Raw genomic sequence first — 20,648 nt, 5'->3', positions numbered from 1 at the left:
AGCAACGGTGAGTACTCATCCAAAGTACTCGCAAGTCTTACATCAGAACTATTCTAAGTATGAATCAGTATCAAAGAAAAGGGGTGATTATATGTGGACTGACTGTAGCAATGCGAGAATAGAGAGAGAAGGCCTAGTCCTATCGAAGACTAGCATCTTCAGGACCTTGCAGCAATAGACGAGAGTAGAACATGTATAACACAATTAATAGTCATATTGTTGCAGCAATATTAAATTGAGGTCACGCCCACAGATCCTCCCTCGACTCCCTGCGAGGAAGTGATCCCTGTGCGACTAAAACCAGTTAAGTAACAATTGTAGTTGTATAAGATCAGGGCACAACTCCAAGTCGTCTTGTAACCGTGGACACAGCTATTCGAATAGATAAGTTCTTCCCTGCAGGGGTGCACAACATATTCCCCGACACGCTCGATAACACTCTGGCCGAGCATACTTTTATGGTTCCTGCCTGGACTCGGAATATTGACACGTCGCAACCCCACCTAAGACTCAACAAAGAGGCCAGCCCGCCGGTCTAACTCCTAAGCACAGAGGGTTCGTGGGCCCACTTCCCCTCCGCGCTCCTGCATGATGCGTGGGCGGCCGACGTCAGCCCTAGCATCCCTTAATCACAAGCGCGATGCACCTCGGGACCACTCGGGTGCGCGCCGCTCCATTGCTGACATCTGAAAAGCTTCGGCTGATACCACGACGTCGAGTACCCATAATTCTTCCCACACAGACGATTAGTGCGTAATAAGGCCTCCCGACCAACCCAGATCAAATACCCAAATCCATTATCATTTTAATTAGGCCATTGACACAATCTCATGGGAATCCACCCGTCTAACAACTAATCACCAATGATCCTAGTAACATGGTCGAGTAACTGTGTGGTTGTAACATCGGGGGGAATCCAAGGTATCACCCTCGTTGGATTCCGAACGATGTATCCGTCAAGGTGGGCTTAGAGGAATCACCTTCGGGGGTCCCACACTTGAGGGATTGCACGACAGAAGCATCGTCGGGAATGGTTAAAGAGGAATCACCCTCGAGAACCAGGACCGACTAGTTGTACTACAGAGATATCATCATGAGTACTTAGAGAGGTGTCACCCTCAGTACCCGATAGTATCTTTGTAGCGTCGTACAACTAAGGGGGTGTATGTGCTGTGTCGGGGCTGGCTCGTCGATCAGGGATCAAGATTTGAAAGCAAAGCGGGGCAACTGGACTACGGGGTCAGAGGGGAAGACTGCTCCACCTATACTAAGCAGAATTAAAGTACAATACTGAAAGTAGCAGTTCATCAAAATAGCTATGCATCAGATATAGGAGTTAACTACAACAATAGCAAAATACTAATGCAAGCATGATGGAGAAAGACATAGGCGATATAGGGATGAACAAGGGGGGTTTGCTTGCCTTGCTGCTCTGCGGCAAAAGGCTGGTTAGCAGGGTCGTAGATGTACCCGACAGCATCATCAACCTCAGGGTCTACCGATAAGAAGAGGGGGAAGAAACAATAAATAACAGCAACAGACGCGACACGATGCATGACTCTAACGCCCAAGATGCGATCCTATCCATATTTAGGCATGAGGGCCTTGACAGGGATAGAAGCGCATCTCGTCGTTTCACAAAAACGGATATCGTTACAAGTACATGTACTGAAAAGATGAGATATATGGAATTGGTTTACACTCACCACAAGCTACATCAGAGTCGGAGCAGTACAATACATAACCATCATGAAGAAGAGCAGGGTCCGGCTACGGACGAAAACAAACGAGAAAAGAGAACGACGCCCATCCTTGCTATCCCTGGATGCTGGCCTAGAACCCATCCTACATCGATGAAGAAGAAGAAGCAACTCCAAATGAACAATCAACACGCTCGTGTCAAGTAACCTTTACCTGTACCTGCAACTGGTGTTGTAGTAATCTGTGAGCCACAGGGGACTCAGCAATCTCATTTCCAAAGGTATCAAGACTAGCAAAGCTTAATAGGTGAGGTATGGTTAAGTGGTGAGGCTGTAGCAAGCGACTAAGCATTATATGAGGTGGCTAACTTATGAGTACAAGAAATAAGAGGGGGAAATCTACGCATAACGGACATGAACTATTGATGATCAAATGAATGATCCTGAACACCTACTTACGTCAAACATAACCCCACCATGTCCTCGATCGGAGAAGGAGCTCGCGAAAGAGACAGTCACGGTTACGCACTCAGTTGGTATATTTTAATTAAGTTAACTTCATGTTCTCTAGAACGAGTGTTAAACAAAGTTTCCACGTTGCCCCATAACCGCGAGCACGGCTTTCCGAAAGATTTAACCCTGCAGGGGTGCTCCAACTAATCCATCACAAATTACCACAAGCCGCATAGAAATCCTCGATCACGAAACTCGCAATCTTGTCGGACTCCTTAGTGGTAAACCTCAACTCTGAGATTACCCAAAGCATCACCGGAATCCCGATGCACAAGATATTCTTCAAAGGTAAAACTAATCCAGCAAGGCCGCCCGGTGTGTCGACGATCCCGATAGGAGCCGCGTATCTCGTTCTCAGGACACTACAGATAAGCACAGCGTACGGTGGCCTGATAGACATCTCCCGAGTTGCCCCGGGTCGGCCCTGCAAACGGTAGCCGAAACTAAGGGGGAAAGGTGGAACAAAACACCAGGCTAGAAAGGCCAAGCCTTCCACCTTTTACCAAGTATATAGGTGCATTAAATTAAATAGCATTTAATAGGGTGATATAACAAGGAAGCCATATTATCACATGGAAGCAACTGCACCTGCAACTAGCAATGCTAACACATGGTTAAGCAAGCGGTAACATAGCCAAACAATGGTTTGCTAGGTTGTGAACATGTTGAAGGTTTTCATGGCAATGTTGGGAGGCTGATATTTAACAGGTGGTAGGCAACGCGACAATAACGATAGAAACGGTGAAACTAGCATGGCGATGATAGTAATGGTATCTGGGGAAATGGTCATCTTGCCTGAGATCCCGCTTGGAAGAAGAACGACTCCGTGAAGCAGACAAACCGATGTAGTCGAACGGGTCCTCACAATCCGACACGCTTGCGGAACAGTATCGAGACGGAGCAAACCGAAAACAAGAATCAACACACGATATTCACCATGGCATATGCACGACAAGATGCAAACCACATATGATGCATGAACGGTTGAACATATGCAAGTCATGGCATGGCAATTCACAACAATCAAACACTACAGATTAAGTGAAGTTCAATATGCAACGAGTTGCATATTGACGAAACTCCACATATGAATTATTTAGTTCTATCCTCATTAGATACACATTAATATTAAATGTTGTTAAACATGGCAAGAGGTGAAGCGTAATTCAACTACCTATCTAGGCACTTTAAATGAGGTCGGAAACGACATATAGCATCTTCGAAATGACCCCATATGTTAATTTATATTTCTGTCCAGATCTGAACTAACACGTTTAAATGTTTGTTAAACAGAAAAATAAATAGGTTCACGTGATTCTACGCATCATTACAATCAATTTACACATAGAGAACATCTCCAACGGAGCTACGGTTCAAAAGATACGAACACCGCAAGATATGATGGCATGAATGCAAAATGTGTGTAACGACAGTCACAAGCATTTCAAAACATACAACCAGCAAGATAAAATGAAACTACACGAGATTCTAAGAAAGTTTCATATAGGACACGATCAAAACGGAGCAACGGTTCAACAACTACGAGCTAAACAAGCAATCACTACAATCTGCCAAAGTCAGCCACGTGGCATTTTCTACACCCCACAACTACGAGCTACACAAAACCAATATGCTCAACCAAGGCATGAGGCGGTAGAGGTCAAGATGCACTACAACATACTACTAACAACAACTAGCATGGAAGCATGGATCACTAGGAAAAGAACTCACAAAATGGCATCTCATACACTATTTCAAACTTAGTGAAAACCACAGTTTATGAAAGTGCAGTTTTTGATCTGAAGGCATATTGACAACAGCAAAATCATAAGATACAGGACTCCAAATGGCATGAAAATTGACAGCATGCTAGAGAATCCTAAAGTCTACAACTAACTCCATTGCACCAACCTCAAAAGAGCTACAGATCACCAGATAAACTCATGACAAGACATCAACAAAATATAACAGATTTCAGACTTAGAACTATTTCAGCATCTCCAAACCAGCACAATTTCCTAGCATATGGAGAGCAAGCAAACCACACCTAAACATGGATTTCTATTGCAACCAAAATTACCAGGGGCTACACATCCAAGGGTATATCTCTAGTTGATAACTCCTTCATATCATGCACGGATTAAATCCCACAAAATAAACAAAAGGGCAACATGGCAAAATATCACGTGAACTAACTTGCTCAAAAGCTAAAACTAAATGCACGGTTAGATTCTATGGATTTTTCTACCTCGAAAACATATATAACATCGGGGTTGCAAAATAAAAACAACGCCACACGTATATGCGGGAATATGTCCTAAACACGGTAAAGCAAACTAGCGACAGAATCCTACATGCTAAAATACAAACAACTACTCTAAAATACATGGCAAAAGGTCCCTAAAAATAGGAGCATTTTATATACGGGGTTGGAACAATCCGGACACGCATGAAAAATAGATATGGGTGACTAACATATTAGGACAGCATGCAAAACTAGGCATTCGGCACATCAAACTACTTCAAACGTGCATGCAAGTTGCAAATTTGTAATGTACACGAAATTATACATGAGTTACATATATAAATCACTGCGATCTGACATACGGATTAGAAACTACGGGCATTCGAATATCTAGCAAACCCTGAAATTATTACATCGAAAACCTAAACAAAAAAATAACTAACGGGCCGAATTGCCTAACGGGCCTAAACAGAGTAGTGGCGCAAGATAGTTACACCACGCATATGCGAGAAAAAGGGGCGGCAGGGGCTGGCTCGCCATAGGCCTCTTGGGCCGGCCTAGTGGGGGAGGCAGTCTCGAGAGGAGGAGCTGGTTCGGCGGGTCTCCGATCTGGGCCTGGGGCGCGCCTCACGTTGGGGAAAGGAGGCCGGCCTAGCTGGTTCCCGGGCCGCTGGGGGGAGCGGGAGGGATGAGCGTAGCCTCGGCTATCGTCCTCCTCTGTCCCGACCTGGACAAGAGGCGGCGCTGCTCGGGACGCCAAGGGACGCGACGACGTGGCGGAGGCGGATCGGCGGGGACCGGCGACGCGAGACGGATCCGGTTGTCCGGGATCCATTCCCGACAACAGCAGCAGCGACTTAGACGGGGGACGACGCCATCGAAGCTGCATCCATGGCTTCCTGGCAAAGGAGGGAGAGAGAGAGATCGGGTGAGGGGAGGAAGGAGAGAGCAGAACGGGGGAAGGAGAGACACGGGGCGCGGGGAGACTCGCCTGGGTCGGGGTCGCTGGCGGCGGAGGCTGGCTGCGAGAGGAGGAGGGAGCTGGCCTAGGGCATGGGGCGATCCGGGCTCGGGTGGGCCCCAGATGGGCTTCGCGGGCCCGGCGGCTGGAGGGAGGAGAGAGGCTGCGCGGCTAAGGTTTGAGGGGCGCGGATCCCGAGGGGTATTAGGGTTTGCTTCCCAATTAGAGGATCGGGTGTTTATATAGGGAAAGGGGGCTAGGGTTATCTGAATTCGGCCCCGTTTTTAACCATGCGATCGGAATCGAACGATCTTGAACGCGGGACGGGCTAAGTGGCCGTGTAGAGTAGGTTAGCCGGACAAGAGAGGGAAACGGGGCACCCGGCAACGTATTTTAAAACACCGACAAAAAGTCTGACGATAGACCGAATACGGTGCCGCTACGGTCGACCTTCAGTTACCACTCGGACTCCGATTGCGACGAAATTTGCCACGCGGCCTACCTACATCTAAATAAGAATGCACGTCAAGTTTCAACCCAATCAGAGAAAGTTTTATACACGCTTTTAAAACCAGGTTTTTGAAGATGCCGCGGGCGCGTGCGAGTGTGGTCGGGCTCAACATAGGCAACGACGAGAACCGGCAACTAATAACGGATGCAAGTTTGAAAACTGGCAGCAATGGAATGCCGATGCAATGCGGATGATGCGCATGATGCGATGATGATGCGACAAATAAAAATAGACACATGAAGAAAACGGAATAAAGGGGGAATCTTCTGGAACGTCGGTCTCGGGTTGTCACAACTCTCCTACACTACAAGAGGATCTCGACCCGAGATCCAAGAATGAGCGGGGAAGAGGAAGAGAAAGCAAGAGGTAACACTTAGTCGCTTCTTTGCAAACGAGGGAAACCAACGATCCTTGAAGGTTGCAAAGAGATGAGGAATGATATGAGAAACAAACAAGAATTCACACAAAATTTCGGCAGCACTTCGGTAGGACAAGGGGACAAAAATTCGATAAGATGGGAGAATTAGACAAGGTTCATAACAAACAACTAAATAGAACAAGTTAACACCATGATCTTGATAGAACAACATGATTGACCCCAAAAGAGCAACATCACAATGCCTCCGGAACAAGAGAATAAAACTAGATCATTAGGATCAAAGAATGAATAAGAGAATGACAACTACTATCACAAGAATCTTGAAGAACACCTTGAGACAAAGAATTGATACCATGAGCCACTCTGGAACAAGAATTCAAAATACTACGAAAAGAGTAAGAATTATGTTAAGCTTATCCTTCATCAAGTTTAATTGACGACAATCAACGGATTTAGCGTACCACTTATTCTTCTTGAAAGAAACTTGAAGAGAGAGATAGATATGCACCACATGAAGCATAACTAAAGGAAGCATCGGTAAGAATTCACAATTGAATGGAAATACCAAGAGTTAATGGAGATACATGAGAATGAAGAGATCATGAGCCACCTGAGAGAAAACTTAAACAAGACACCATAATCATTGAGGGACGAACGAAGAGACAACAATTGAGGATGACAATTGAAAGCTGAGAACGAAGAATCTTCTGAAATGATGGCCTTCGGAGGATCGAGAAATGAACACAACATTGAAATGCACCGAATAGCAAGAAAGAGATTACTCATGATTGGAGCAATTCAAGATGATGCCACAAAGCTGAAATGATGAATCTCCAAGAGAATGGACCAAGATTTGAGAGAAACACTCCTTCTGTCTTCGAAGCTGAAACTGATGAGGAGAACACCACCAAGAACTACTGAGATACTCCGGAATAAGAAGAATGGAAGGTTGAGCCAAATGAGAATTACTTCAAATAGATGTTGGAGAAGGGATATGACTGATGGAAATCAAACTTACGTCACATTTGAAAAGGATTAGAGCTCTCCAGAAAAGATTACAAGAGCCAGATAAGATCCTGGGAAAGAACCTGTGGGTTATGGGCCCACTGAAAGGAAACTCCGTTGAAACAACTGATCAGAAAGAGAGATATTGCACTGGTACCAATGAAAACTAGATGAGGTTAGCACCTCAAATTAATAGAAAAAATTGAAAATATGAACTTCTGAGATATCTTCAACACTCCAGAAAGAAAATAGAGGAATGAATAAACGAGATAGGCTGATAAGAATTTTCAACAAGGGAAAGAATTTACAAGGATGAAAAGGATATGATGAACACAGATAGCTGAATTGAATTCACCGGAAAAGATGACAAGAATAATAAAGATGAACATGAAGCTCCTGAAAATCTTCACCATGAATCACCGGATACGACACGGAAAAGAAGAGAGCGGAAGCATTGATTAAAAGAAAGGCACTTGGATAAAAACTAATCACTGAAAAAAAGGGCGGGAGGGTGGAAAAAACAAAGACAACATGGGATAGATGATATGAACTCCGGAAGAAAAGAGAGATTGATCTTGCAAAATTGGAGAGGGTTGAATTCACTTGAAGGGAAGCACACCGATTGAAAAGAATTGACACGATGACTCCGGTTGAAAAGGAATTGATATGACAATTGATTAATCAAAAGGATTAGCACTCCCATAAAAATATGAGAACACCACTTAGGAAAGGTCTGAAATCACCGCTTGACATTGAAGCAACTTGAATTACCATAAACCAACAAAACAAGGATGCGGCTTACGAAACAAGCCAGAACAAATTCATGATAGAGATTTCGTCTGAATTTTTCGTGGATAGGATAGCACGGGCTCGATCCTTACAGTAGCCATCCGGTGCAAGGCAGTGCACACGACATACGAAGCGTCCCCGAGTCGTAGCAAGCTACAAGGACTCTTTAAGATACAACGAGAACCGCTGCAAGTCGACCGTGAACAAACGGATCCACTAGATGTCGAACCCCAACCTAACATCATGCATTTTTTGGAAGATTGTCCTATAAGTAACTACTTGAATTCCCACCTAAGAACTCCCGAAATTTCTGGTCGTGCAATGTGGTCCACGGATACAAGGAGTAATATATATCACTCAACTCCTATACTAACCCACCCAGTGTATCACATCCGTCAACACGCAACTAGAATCTCGGAACTTCATCTATCTCAGACACTCGTAATCACAACGATACAAAGTATGGTTTTACATCCGGAACTCTCTGCACTAGTACTGGTGAAGCCGGACTCCTCTCGTCACTACTAGTATTGAAGCAATTTTGAACATCCTTCGTCCTGAGATACTAAGAAATCTAAATGATAGCAATGTGCTCGAGAATCCCCTGGAGCTCAACTCCCCGGAAGAAATCAAGCCAGACAGGAGGCACCAAGACAGAACTCCGTCACATCGACATCATATAGATTCCAAAAATATCCGCGTGATCCTAAAAAAATTTTGAGTGAGAAGAGGAGTAGAATTAAAATTCCTAAGTCGTGAACCTCACAAGAGCATAGATGAGCAGAAAAAAGAATCCTACTCTCCGATATAACTAAGACTCAAAATAGTTTTCACTAGACTCGACTCGCCCAAGTTCGATCAATCAAGGGGGCTCCTAGGTCGGTACTGCTCCGATACCAACTTGTAACGCCCAAGATGCGATCCTGTCCATATTTAGGCACGAGGGCCTCGACAGGGATAGAAGCGCATCTCGAAGTTTCGCAAGAATAGATATCATTACAAGTACATGTACTAAAAAGATGAGATATATGGAATTGGCTTACAATCGCCACAAGCTACATCAGAGTCACATCAGTATAATACATAACCATCATGAAGAATAGCAAGGTCCGGCTACACACGAAAACAAACAAGAAAAGAGAACGACGTCCATCCTTGCTATCCCAGGCTGCCGGCCTAGAACCCATCCTAGATCGATGAAGAAGAAGAAGAAGCAACTCCAAATGAACAATCAACGCGCTCGCGTCAAGTAACCTTTACCTGTACCAGCAACTGGTGTTGTAGTAATCTGTGGGCCACAGGGGACACAACAATCTTATTTCCAAAGGTATCAAGACTAGCAAAGCTTAATAGGTGAGGTATGGTTAAGTGGTGAGGGTGCAACAAGCGACTAAGCATTATATGAGGTGGCTAACTTACGAGTACAAGAAATAAGAGGGGGAAAATCTACGCATAACAGACGTGAACTACTGATGATCAAATGAATGATCCTGAACACCTACTTACGTCAAACATAACCGCACCATGTCCTCGATTGGAGAAGGAGCTCGCGAAAGAGGCAATCACGGTTACGCACTCAGTTGGCATATTTTAATTAAGTGAACTTCAAGTTGTCTAGAACCAGTGTTAAACAAAGTTTCCATGTTGCCACATAACCGCGGGCACGGCTTTCCAAAAGATTTAACCCTGCAGGGGTGCTCCAACTAATCCATCACAAATTACCACAAGACGCATAGAAATCCTCGATCACGAAACTCGCGATCTCGTCGGACTCCTTAGTGGAAAACCTCAACTCTGAGATTACCCAAAGCATCACCAGAATCCCGATGCACAAGACATTCGTCAAAGGTAAAACTAATCCAGCAAGGACGCCCGTCGTGTCGACGATCCCGATAGGAGCCACGTATCTCGTTCTCAGGACACGACGGATAAGCACATCGTACGGTGGCCTAATGGATATCTCCCGAGTTGCCCCCGGTTGGCCCCGCAAGCGGCTCTGTTTTGGACCAGCACCATCAGCACTGGCCCCCCTATATTATGTAGAATTAATCCTCGGGTAGCGCTAACTCCCTATGCATTTGAGTATTAACAGAATTATTATGTTGGGCAAATATAGTACCAATGTTGGGCCTTGCCAGACCAGCTTTAATCTAAAACGAATTATCAAGGGGGTCCCCATAACAACCCCGATCGTGTTAGGAGCACTCAATTATGGAACATAACACCGGTAGCCGAAACTAAGGGGGAAAAGGTGGAACAAAACACCAAGCTACAAAGGCCAAGCCTGTTGGAAATATGCCCTAGAGGCAATAATAAATTAGTTATTATTATATTTCTTTATTCATGATAATCGTTTATTATCCATGCTATAATTGTATTGATTGGAAACACAGTGCATGTGTGGATACATAGACAAAACACTGTCCCTAGTAAGCCTCTAGTTAACTAGCTCGTTGATCAAAGATGGTCAAGGTTTCCTGACCATAGGCAAGTGTTGTCACTTGATAACAGGATCACATCATTAGGAGAATCATGTGATGGACTAGACCCAAACTAATAGACGTACCATGTTGATCGTGTCATTTTGTTGCTACTGTTTTCTGTGTGTCAAGTATTTGTTCCTATGACCATGAGATCATATAACTCACTGACACCGGAGGAATGCTTTGTGTGTATCAAACAACGCACCGTAACTGGGTGACTATAAAGATGCTCTACAGGTATCTCCGAAGGTGTTCGTTGAGTTAGTATTGATCGAGACTGGGATTTGTCACTCTGTATGACGGAGAGGTATCTCGGGGCCCACTCGGTAATACAACATCACACACAAGCCTTGCAAGCAATGTGACTTAGTGTAAGTTGCGGGATATTGTATTACGGAACGAGTAAAGAGACTTGCCGGTAAACGAGATTGAAATAGGTATGCGGATACTGACGATCGAATCTCGGGCAAGTAACATACCGAAGCACAAAGGGAATGACATACGGGATTATATGAATCCTTGGCACTGAGGTTCAAACGATAAGATCTTCGTAGAATATGTAGGATCCAATATGGGCATCCAGGTCCCGCTATTGTATATTGACCAAGGAGTCACTCGGGTCATGTCTACATAGTTCTCGAGCCCGCAGGGTCTGCACACTTAAGGTTCGACGTTGTTTTATGCGTATTTGAGTTATATGGTTGGTTACCGAATGTTGTTCGGAGTCCCGGATGAGATCACGAACGTCACGAGGGTTTCCGGAGTGGTCCAGAAACGAAGATTGATATATAGGATGACCTCATTTGATTACCGGAAGGTTTTCGGAGTTACCGGGAATGTACCGGGAATGACGAATGGGTTCCGGATGTTCACCGGGGGGGGGGGGGCATCCCACCCCGGCGAAGCCCATAGGATTTGGGGGTGGCGCACCAGCCCTTGGTGGGCTGGTGGGACAGCCCAAGAAGGCCCTATGCGCCATAGATAGAAAATCAAACAGAAAAGAAAAAAAGGGATGTGGGAAGGAAGAGAAGGACTCCACCTTCCAACCCTAGTTGGACTAGGATTGGAGGAGGACTCCTCCTCCCCTTGGTGGTGCAGCCCTTGGGGCTCCTTGAGCCTCAAGGCAAGCCTCCCCTCCCCTCCTCCTATATATTTTGAGCTATTAGGGCTGATTTGAGACAACTTTTGCCACGGCAGCCCGACCACATACCTCCACGGTTTTTCCTCTAGATCGCGTTTCTGCGGAGCTCGGGCGGAGCCCTGCTGAGATTAGATCACCACCAACCTCCGGAGCGCCGTCACGCTGCCGGAGAAATCATCTACCTCTCCATCTCTCTTGCTGGATCAAGAAGGCCGAGATCATCGTCGAGCTGTACGTGTGCTGAATGCGGAGGTGCCATCCGTTCGGCACTAGATCGGAGCGGATCGTGGGACGGATCGCGGGACGGTTCATGGGACGGTTCGCGGGGCGGATCGAGGGACGTGAGGACGTTCCACTACATCAACCGTGTTTCTTAACGCTTCTGCTGTGCGATCTACTAGGGTACGTAGATCGGAAATCCCCTGTCATAGATGGACATCACCATGACAGGTCTTCGTGCGCGTAGGAAATTTTTTGTTTCCCATGCGACGATGCCCATCAGTGGCATCATGAGCTAGGTTCACGCGTAGATGTTTTCTCGAGTAGAACACAAAAGTTTTTGTGGGCGGTGATGTGCGTTTTGCTTCCCTCCTTAGTCTTTTCTTGATCCCCGCGGTATTGTTGGATCGAAGCGGCTCGGACCGACATTACTCGTACGCTTACGAGAGACTGGTTTCATCGCTACGAGTAACTCCGTTGCTCAAAGATGACTGGCAAGTGTCGGTTTCTCCAACTTTAGTTGAATCGGATTTGACCGAGGAGGTCCTTGGATGAGGTTAAATAGCAATTCATATATCTCCGTTGTGGTGTTTTCGTAAGTAAGATGCGATCCTACTAGATACCCATGGTCACCACGTAAAACATGCAACAACAATTAGAGGACGTCTAACTTGTTTTTGCAGGGTATGCTTGTGATGTGATATGGCCAACGATGTGATGTGATATATTGGATGTATGAGATGATCATGTTGTAATAGTTAATATCGACTTGCACGTCGATGGTACGGCAACCGGCAGGAGCCATAGGGTTGTCTTTAAACTAACATTTGTGCTTGCAGATGCGTTTACTATATTGCTAGGACATAGCTTTAGTAGTAATAGCATGAGTAGCACGACAACCCCGATGGCGACACGTTGATGGAGATCATGGTGTGACGCCGGTGACAAGAAGATCGTGCCGGTGCTTTGGTGATGGAGATCAAGAAGCGCATGATGATGGCCATATCATGTCACTTATGAATTGCATGTGATGTTAATCCTTTATGCACCTTATCTTGCTTAGAACGACGGTAGCATTATGAGGTGATCTCTCACTAAAATTTCAAGACGAAATTGTGTTCTCCCCGACCGTGCACCGTTGCGATAGTTCTTCGTTTCGAGACACCACGTGATGATAGGGTGTGATAGACTCAACGTTCACATACAACGGGTGCAAAACAGTTGCACACGCGGAACACTCGGGTTAAGCTTGACGAGCCTAGCATGTGCAGACATGGCCTCGGAACACATGAGACCGAAAGGTCGAGCATGAATCGTATAGTTGATATCATTAGCATAGAGATGCTTACCACTGAAACTATTCTCGACTCACGTGATGATCGGACTTGAGATAGTGGATTTGGATCATGTACCACTCAAATGACTAGAGAGATGTACTTTTTGAGTGGGAGTTCTTAAGTAATATGATTAATTGAACTAATTGTCATGAACATAGTCTAATGGTCTTTGTGAATTACGATGTAGCTTGCGCTATAGCTCTACTGTTTTTATATGTTCCTAGAGAAAATTTAGTTGAAAGTTGATAGTAGAGCTTCGTGATGAACTATGACATATCAAGGATAGATACAATGATCCTTGAGCGATTCGCGATGTTTGACACTGCGAAAGTAGAAATCAAGAAGGAGCATCAATAGTTGATGGTGAGTAAGACCACTAAGTTTCGAGAAAGGCAAGGGCTAGAAGGGATACTTCGTGAAACGGCAAAGCAGTTGCTGCACTAATGAAGAGACCCCATATTAAACCCAAGCCCGGGATTATGTGCTTCTGTTATGAGGGGAACGGTCAGTGAGGCGGAGCAACTCTAGATACTTGGTAGATAAGAAGGCTGGCAAAAGTCGAAAGAAGTATATTTGATATACATGATGTTGATGTGTACTTTACTAGTACTCCTAGTAGAACGAGGGTATTGGATACCGGTTCGGTTGGTAAGTGATTAGTAACACGAAGTGAAAGCTACGACCTAAACGGAGACTAGCTAAAGGCAAGGTGACGATAAGTGTTGGAAGTGTTTCCAAGGTTGATATGATCAAACGTCGCACACTCCCTCTACCATCGGGATTGGTGTTAAACCTAAATAATTGTTATTTGGTGCTTGCGTTAAGCATGAACATGATTGGATCGTGTTTATTGCAATATGATTATTCATTTAAAGAGAATAATGGTTAATCTATTTGCTTGAATAATAACCTTCAATGGTTTATTGAATCTCGATCGTAGTGTTACACATGTTCATGATATTGGTGCCAAAAGATACGAGGTAATGATGATAGTACCACTTACTTGTGGCACTGCCGCTTGAGTCATGTTGGTATAAATTGCATGAAGAGGCTCCATGCTGATGGATCTTTATACTCACTTGATTTTGAATCACTAGTGACGTGCAAATCATACCACATGAGCAAGGCCTTGTTTTCATTGAGATGAAACAAGATAGTAACTTGTTGGAAGTGATACATTTTGATGTATGCAGTCCAATGGTGCTGAGGCACGCAGTGGATATCATTATGTTCTTACTTCAATGATTAGTTGAGTAGATACAAGAGTATTTACTTAATGAATCACAAGTCTGAAATATTGAAAAGTTCAATTCTGTTTAGGAGTGAAGTTCGTCGTAACAAAAGGATAAACTGTCTATGATATGAGCATAGAAATGAATATCCGAGTTACGAGTTTTGGTACGCAGTTAAGACAATGTGGAAATTGTTTCGTAGTTCATGCCACCTGGAACATCATAGTGTGATTATGTGTCTGAACGTCATAGCCACGCACTATTTTGTATGGTGCATGCTATGATGTCTCTTATCGAATTACCACTATCGTTTATGGGTTATGCATTAGAGACAACCGCATTCACTTTAAATAGGGCACCACGTATTTCCATTGAGATGACACAATATAGACTGAGGCTTAGAGAAATCTAAACTGCCGTTTCTTGAAAGTTTGGGGCTTCGACACTTATGTGAAAAAGTTTCAGTGTGATAAGCTCGAACCCAAAGCGGATAAATGCATCTTCATAGGATATCCAAAACAGTTGGGTACATCTCCTATCTTAGATTCGAAAGCAAAGTGTTTGTTTCTAGAAACGGATCCTTTCTCGAGGAAAGGTTTCTCTCGAAAGAATTGAGTGGGAGGGTGGTAGAAATTGATGAGGTTATTGAACCATCACTTCAACCAGTGTCTAGTAGAGCGCAGGAAGTTGTTCCTGTGGCGGCTACACCAATTGAAGTGAAAGCTGATGATGGTGATCATCGAGCATCGGATCAAGTTACTACAAGCCTCGTAGGTTGACAAGGTCGCGTACTATTGCAGAGTGGTACGGTAACCCTGTCTTGGAGGTCATGTTGTTGAGCAACAGTGAACCTACGAGTTATGGAGAAAGCAATGGTGGGCCCGGATTCCGACAAATGGCTGGAAGCCATGAAATCCGAGAGAGGATCCATGTATTAAAACAAAGTGTAGAATTTGGAATAACTACTTGATGGTCATATGACTGTTGAGTAAAGATGGATCTTTAAAAGGAAGACAGACGATGATGGTGATAAGTCACTATTAAGAAAAGCTCGACTTGTCGCAAAGATGTTTCCGACAAGATCAAACAGTTGACTATGATGAGACTTTCTCACTCGTAGCGATGCTAAAAGTCTGTTAGAATTATGTTAGTAGTTGCTGCACTATTTATGAAATATTGCACATAGGATGTCAAAACATTGTTTCCTCGACGGTTTCCTTGAGAAAACATTGTATGTGATACAACCAGGAGGTTTTGTGGATCCTAAAGATACTAGCAAGTATGCAAGCTCCAGCGATCCTTGAATGGTGCAAGCATCTCGGAGTTGGAATATACACTTTGATGAGATGATCAAAGATTTTGGGTTTGTACAAGGTTTATGAGAAACTTGTATTTCCAAAGAAGTGAGTGGGAGCACTATAGAATTTCTGATAAGTATATGTGGTTGACATATTGTGGATCAGAAGTAATGTAGAATTTCTGTAAAGCATACAAGGTTGTTTGAAAGGAGTTTTCAAAGGAGTACCTGGATTGCGCTACTTGAACGTTGAGCATCAAAGATCTATGGAGATAGATCGAAAGCGCTTAATAGAGGTTTCAACAAGATGCATGCCTTGACAATTTTTTTGAAGGAGTTCCAAATAGATCAGCAAAGAAGGAGGTCTTGGTTGCGTTGTGAGGTGTGAATTTGAGTAAGACTCAAAACCCGACCCCGGCAGAATAAAGAGAATAGACGAATGTCGTCTTCTATGCCTTGGCCGTAGAATCTGAAGTATGCCATGCTGGGTACCGCACGTGATGTGTGCCTTGACTCAAAGTCTGTTGAGAGGTACAGAGAGTGATCCATGATTGAATCACTAGCAACGGTCAGAATTTATCCTTAGTAACTGATGGACTAAGGAATTTTTCTCGATTATGGAGGTGGTTAAAAAAGTTCGTCGTAAAGGGTTATGTCGATGCAAGCTTTGACACTAATCCGAATAACTATGAGTAGTGAAACAGATTCGTATAGTAGAGTAGATATTTGGAGTATTTCCGAATAGCACATAGTAGGAACATCTATAAGATGACATAAAGTTGTAAAGAACACACGGATCTGAAAGTTTCAGAACCGTTGACTAAAACCTCTCTCACGAGCAAGACGTGATCAGACCCCATAACTATATGGGTGTTGGATTCGTTGGAATCACATGGTGATGTGAACTAGATTATTGATTCTAGTGCAAGTGGGAGTGTAACATCCCAAAATTATAAATTTTGGAATGTTAATATAATTATTAGATTGATTGTTTGTTTGTTTGCTTGAGTGATTGAAACTTGTGTGAAATTTGAAACTTTTCAAAAACTTTTGAATGAGAGGGAATAAAATGACTTTCCCCATCTCCGGTGAATTCAAATTCAATCATTTAAAAGCAAAGAGAGAAGATGACATGACTTCTTCAATTATAAAGAATTTGAAACGGAGATATTTGCATTTGAATTCTTTTGCATTTCTATTTGTTTTCTCCACTCAAGAAATGCCGGGAAATACATTCTGTGAAACAGAAAAGAGAGGAGGAACATGACCCTCAAACACACGGGCATTTTGAAAGTTATTTGAACCCTAAAACTTAGAGGGTCTTTTCAAAATTATTTGCAAAAGAAAATAAATGTTTTAGGCAATTTTGTGAAAATAATTTTTTCTGAAGTATTTATTTTTGCCTTGGAAAAATGTTAATCGAGTAGAGGATATTTTTCTGGAAATTTTGGTATATAATACCCTATATTAATTATTTTTTTCGTTGCCTTTTTATTTATTTTAGTTTCTGTTTCGGAAAAAGATTAAAATAGGAAACTTTTTTTTAAAAGGAAACCGCCGCGGGCGGCATTTAAGGGACTCGGCCGAATCCCTTAAGGCCGGGACCGAAACCCCTCCAGATCGGGTGGCCGATCCCCTTCCCTTCCTCTCTCCCTCACCGACGCCTCGGCCCCACCGCCTGACCTCCCCTCCCCTCGGTCTCCTCCTTCCTCCCGTCGCCTCTCCCCTTTCCTAAGAACGAGCCCGAGCCCGAGCCCCCAGTACGCCGCGATCCCCGCCGGATCTCCCTCCCCTTCCCCTCGGCGCCCCTCCTCTCCCCTATAAAGCACCCCCTCCTCGTCACCGCCCTGCTCCACCCCTCACCGCCGCCCCGCCCGCACCACCTCGCCGGAGCCGACCGCAGCTCCCCCCGGCACCCTGCTCTGCCTCCCCTAGCCGCCCCGAACCCCCCCCCCCCGACGCCACCAGAGGCTCCGCCGCCGCCGCCGCACCCCGTTCCCCCGACCAGCCCGGGCTCACCGCCACCGCAGCGCCGCCCCGTCACCCTCACCGGAGCCGAGCTCCACCCGAGACTTCCCCGAGCCCCGCAGCTCATCCCGGCGCCTCCCTCGCCTCGCCGTCGCCACCACTCGCCGGAGGCAACTCGCCCCCGCCTCCCTGTCCCGTCGCCACCGCCGGAGGACCACCGGAGCCCCTCCCCATCGCCGGCTCTGCCTCGGCCTCGCCGGCAACCACGCCGGAGCACCACCACCCCTGTAAGCTCCCCCCCCTATTTTAATCCATTAGATCTTAGTCAACGGTGTAGATTAGAGTAGGATAACCTTTCGATTTTTAAACAAAAACCGCGCTGGTTTTTATTTACTTAACATTTAGCCGGAGCTTTTAGTTAGATTTCGGCCGTTTGCTTATATGTCTCGTAGCAAACACCCCCTTAGCCAATCAGAGAGCACCACGTGTACACCCTGTCCGTTAGTTGGATTTTTCTTTTTTCTGTTTAATTCCAAAAACAGAAAAGTTCCAATCTTCTTTAGCCCATAACTTTGATCCACAACTCCAATGGAGTTGATTATTTTTCCAGTAGCTCACAAATTTCCTGTAGTTTTTAAAAACATATAATTTGTCTATGTTTGAATTTTTCAAATTTGAATTAGATCAGATTTAGTTTAAACCTTGTTTTGCTTATTCCAGGAATTTAAAAATAGATTTTAATTTGATTCGTTTTGCTACTGGTCACTAGTGATCTTATTTATAAGTGGTAAAAATTTCAGATTTGTTTGAGTATTTGAGCTTATGGTTTCTTGTGAAACAATTTCTGTTTCACCTCTTTTTAGGATTATGGCTATTACTTTTCTATAATTGTTTTTAAATTATTTTCTTTATTATTTCAGAAATATTATTGTTTTTTTATGTTAGTTAACAGTAGGTTTGCAACAAGTTTTGATTTCTATTTTATTTGTTATCATGAAATCAATTCTAGTTCCTTAGTAACTTGCAATTGGTTTCACCACTGTTTCAAATCCCGTTTGGAAATACTTTCAAATAGTTTTGTGAAAAATACTTTCTTTTATCTTAGTTAAATTTATATCTTAGTTCCTTGTTATTACTTTCAGTTAGACAAAAACTATTTAGTGTTTGACGTAGTAGAAGACTCCCTAGTCTTATTTGGAGTTTTCTTCGGATTCCTACTCGCTCTCTCTTTTGTTTTGATTGCTAGAATTGATTGCTAGTATGAGTGCTTATGTGAATGATATGTTTGTTATATAGATTTCATCGGAGAGTGACGAGTAGTCTATCAAGTTATTTCTCGAGAAATTCTTCTTCGTCAACATCACCAGGCAAGTCACTTTGATCATACTATCACCTATGTTTTATGCATCGTAGTTCTACCATCCTATTCCCAATTGGATGCTGAGTAGGTACTTGGAAATTTTAGTATAGATTGTAGTATCATGTGGTAGGCACACAACAACCCCGATACTTGGCCCCGGGACGACAAATTTCATATTGCTATCCTTGAGTAGACGGGATTTCTGTTGAGTGCATAACACGAGTGATGCGAGGTTGAGTAAATAATCAAGACCGGTTAAGAAAAGATTTTCAAGACCTCGGACGCAATGCAACTCTGGGTGAAGGACGGTTGATCGGCTCCCTGGAGAACCCAGTGGATGACCCGGGATGCTGGAGAGGCCATGACATCCTGCGGAAAGCTTCACCCAGGCTCAAAGAGACGGAAGGATATTTTCAAGACCCAAGGCTTACCTGCACAAGCACAAGTCATTATGGCCTCTGGCTTGGTTGGACGACGCGGCGACTCTGGACAGGCGGTGCTAGCAGATGTAGAAGAACGGTAGGAATGCATGGGCACCGACAGGGATTCAGAGGGACCCGTTGAAAGACCATGTTTTGATCATCTGGTCTTCAAACACCCTGAAGTGCGAGGACATACTCGGAGGCGATCAAATCTTGTGGGGAACGTGTGCAAAACTCTGCAGAGTACTCAAACCTAATCGATTAGCCGTGTCCACGGTCATGGACAACTTGAGCCAAAGGAACTGAAGTTATCTGGATTTCTCAACACCATTAAATATATTTGATGAGGGTAATTATTGACAACTCGGCTACGAGAACTGGTTGGCGGAACCATCTCGTTAACAACCAACAATGTAGTAACATTTTACTTTTAGCCCTCTCTTGTTGTAGGAGAAAAATTTGCTTTATGCTAAAACCTACAACCCCACCCGCCATATATGCATATAGTATAGATGATTACTTTTCACCCCTCTCTTATGTTACTTGCCGGCATATTCAATATGCTGACCTACACGGCTGCAACGTCTTATGTTGCAGGTATTTTTCTTCGACGAGTAAGAGTACGATTCAGGGTTACGGTCTACACTCAACTTGCCGTTGGTGTTTATTGGGACTCCACTCCCTTGACTGCTTCCACTGAGATATTTAAGGTATATATCAGTTTTACGCTATTTACATGTGATTGCACTTTGATATATACATTGATGTACTGTGTGTGCCAGCATACTGATCCAGGGATGGCACAGAAACAAAGAGGCTTGACTCGTCTTGAGTCGGGTCGCTACAGGGAGACTGTTGGAAATATGCCCTAGAGGCAATAATAAATTAGTTATTATTATATTTCTTTGTTCATGATAATCGTTTATTATCCATGCTATAATTGTATTGATTGGAAACACAGTGCATGTGTGGATACATAGACAAAACACTGTCCCTAGTAAGCCTCCACTCGACTAGCTCGTTGATTAAAGATGGTCAAGGTTTCCTGACCATAGGCAAGTGTTGTCACTTGATAACGGGATCACA

This window comes from Hordeum vulgare, chromosome 3H (assembly GCF_904849725.1).
Source record: "Hordeum vulgare subsp. vulgare chromosome 3H, MorexV3_pseudomolecules_assembly, whole genome shotgun sequence".
In the NCBI taxonomy this organism is placed as follows: domain Eukaryota; kingdom Viridiplantae; phylum Streptophyta; class Magnoliopsida; order Poales; family Poaceae; genus Hordeum; species Hordeum vulgare.
Note: the sequence above shows the minus strand (reverse complement) of the source record.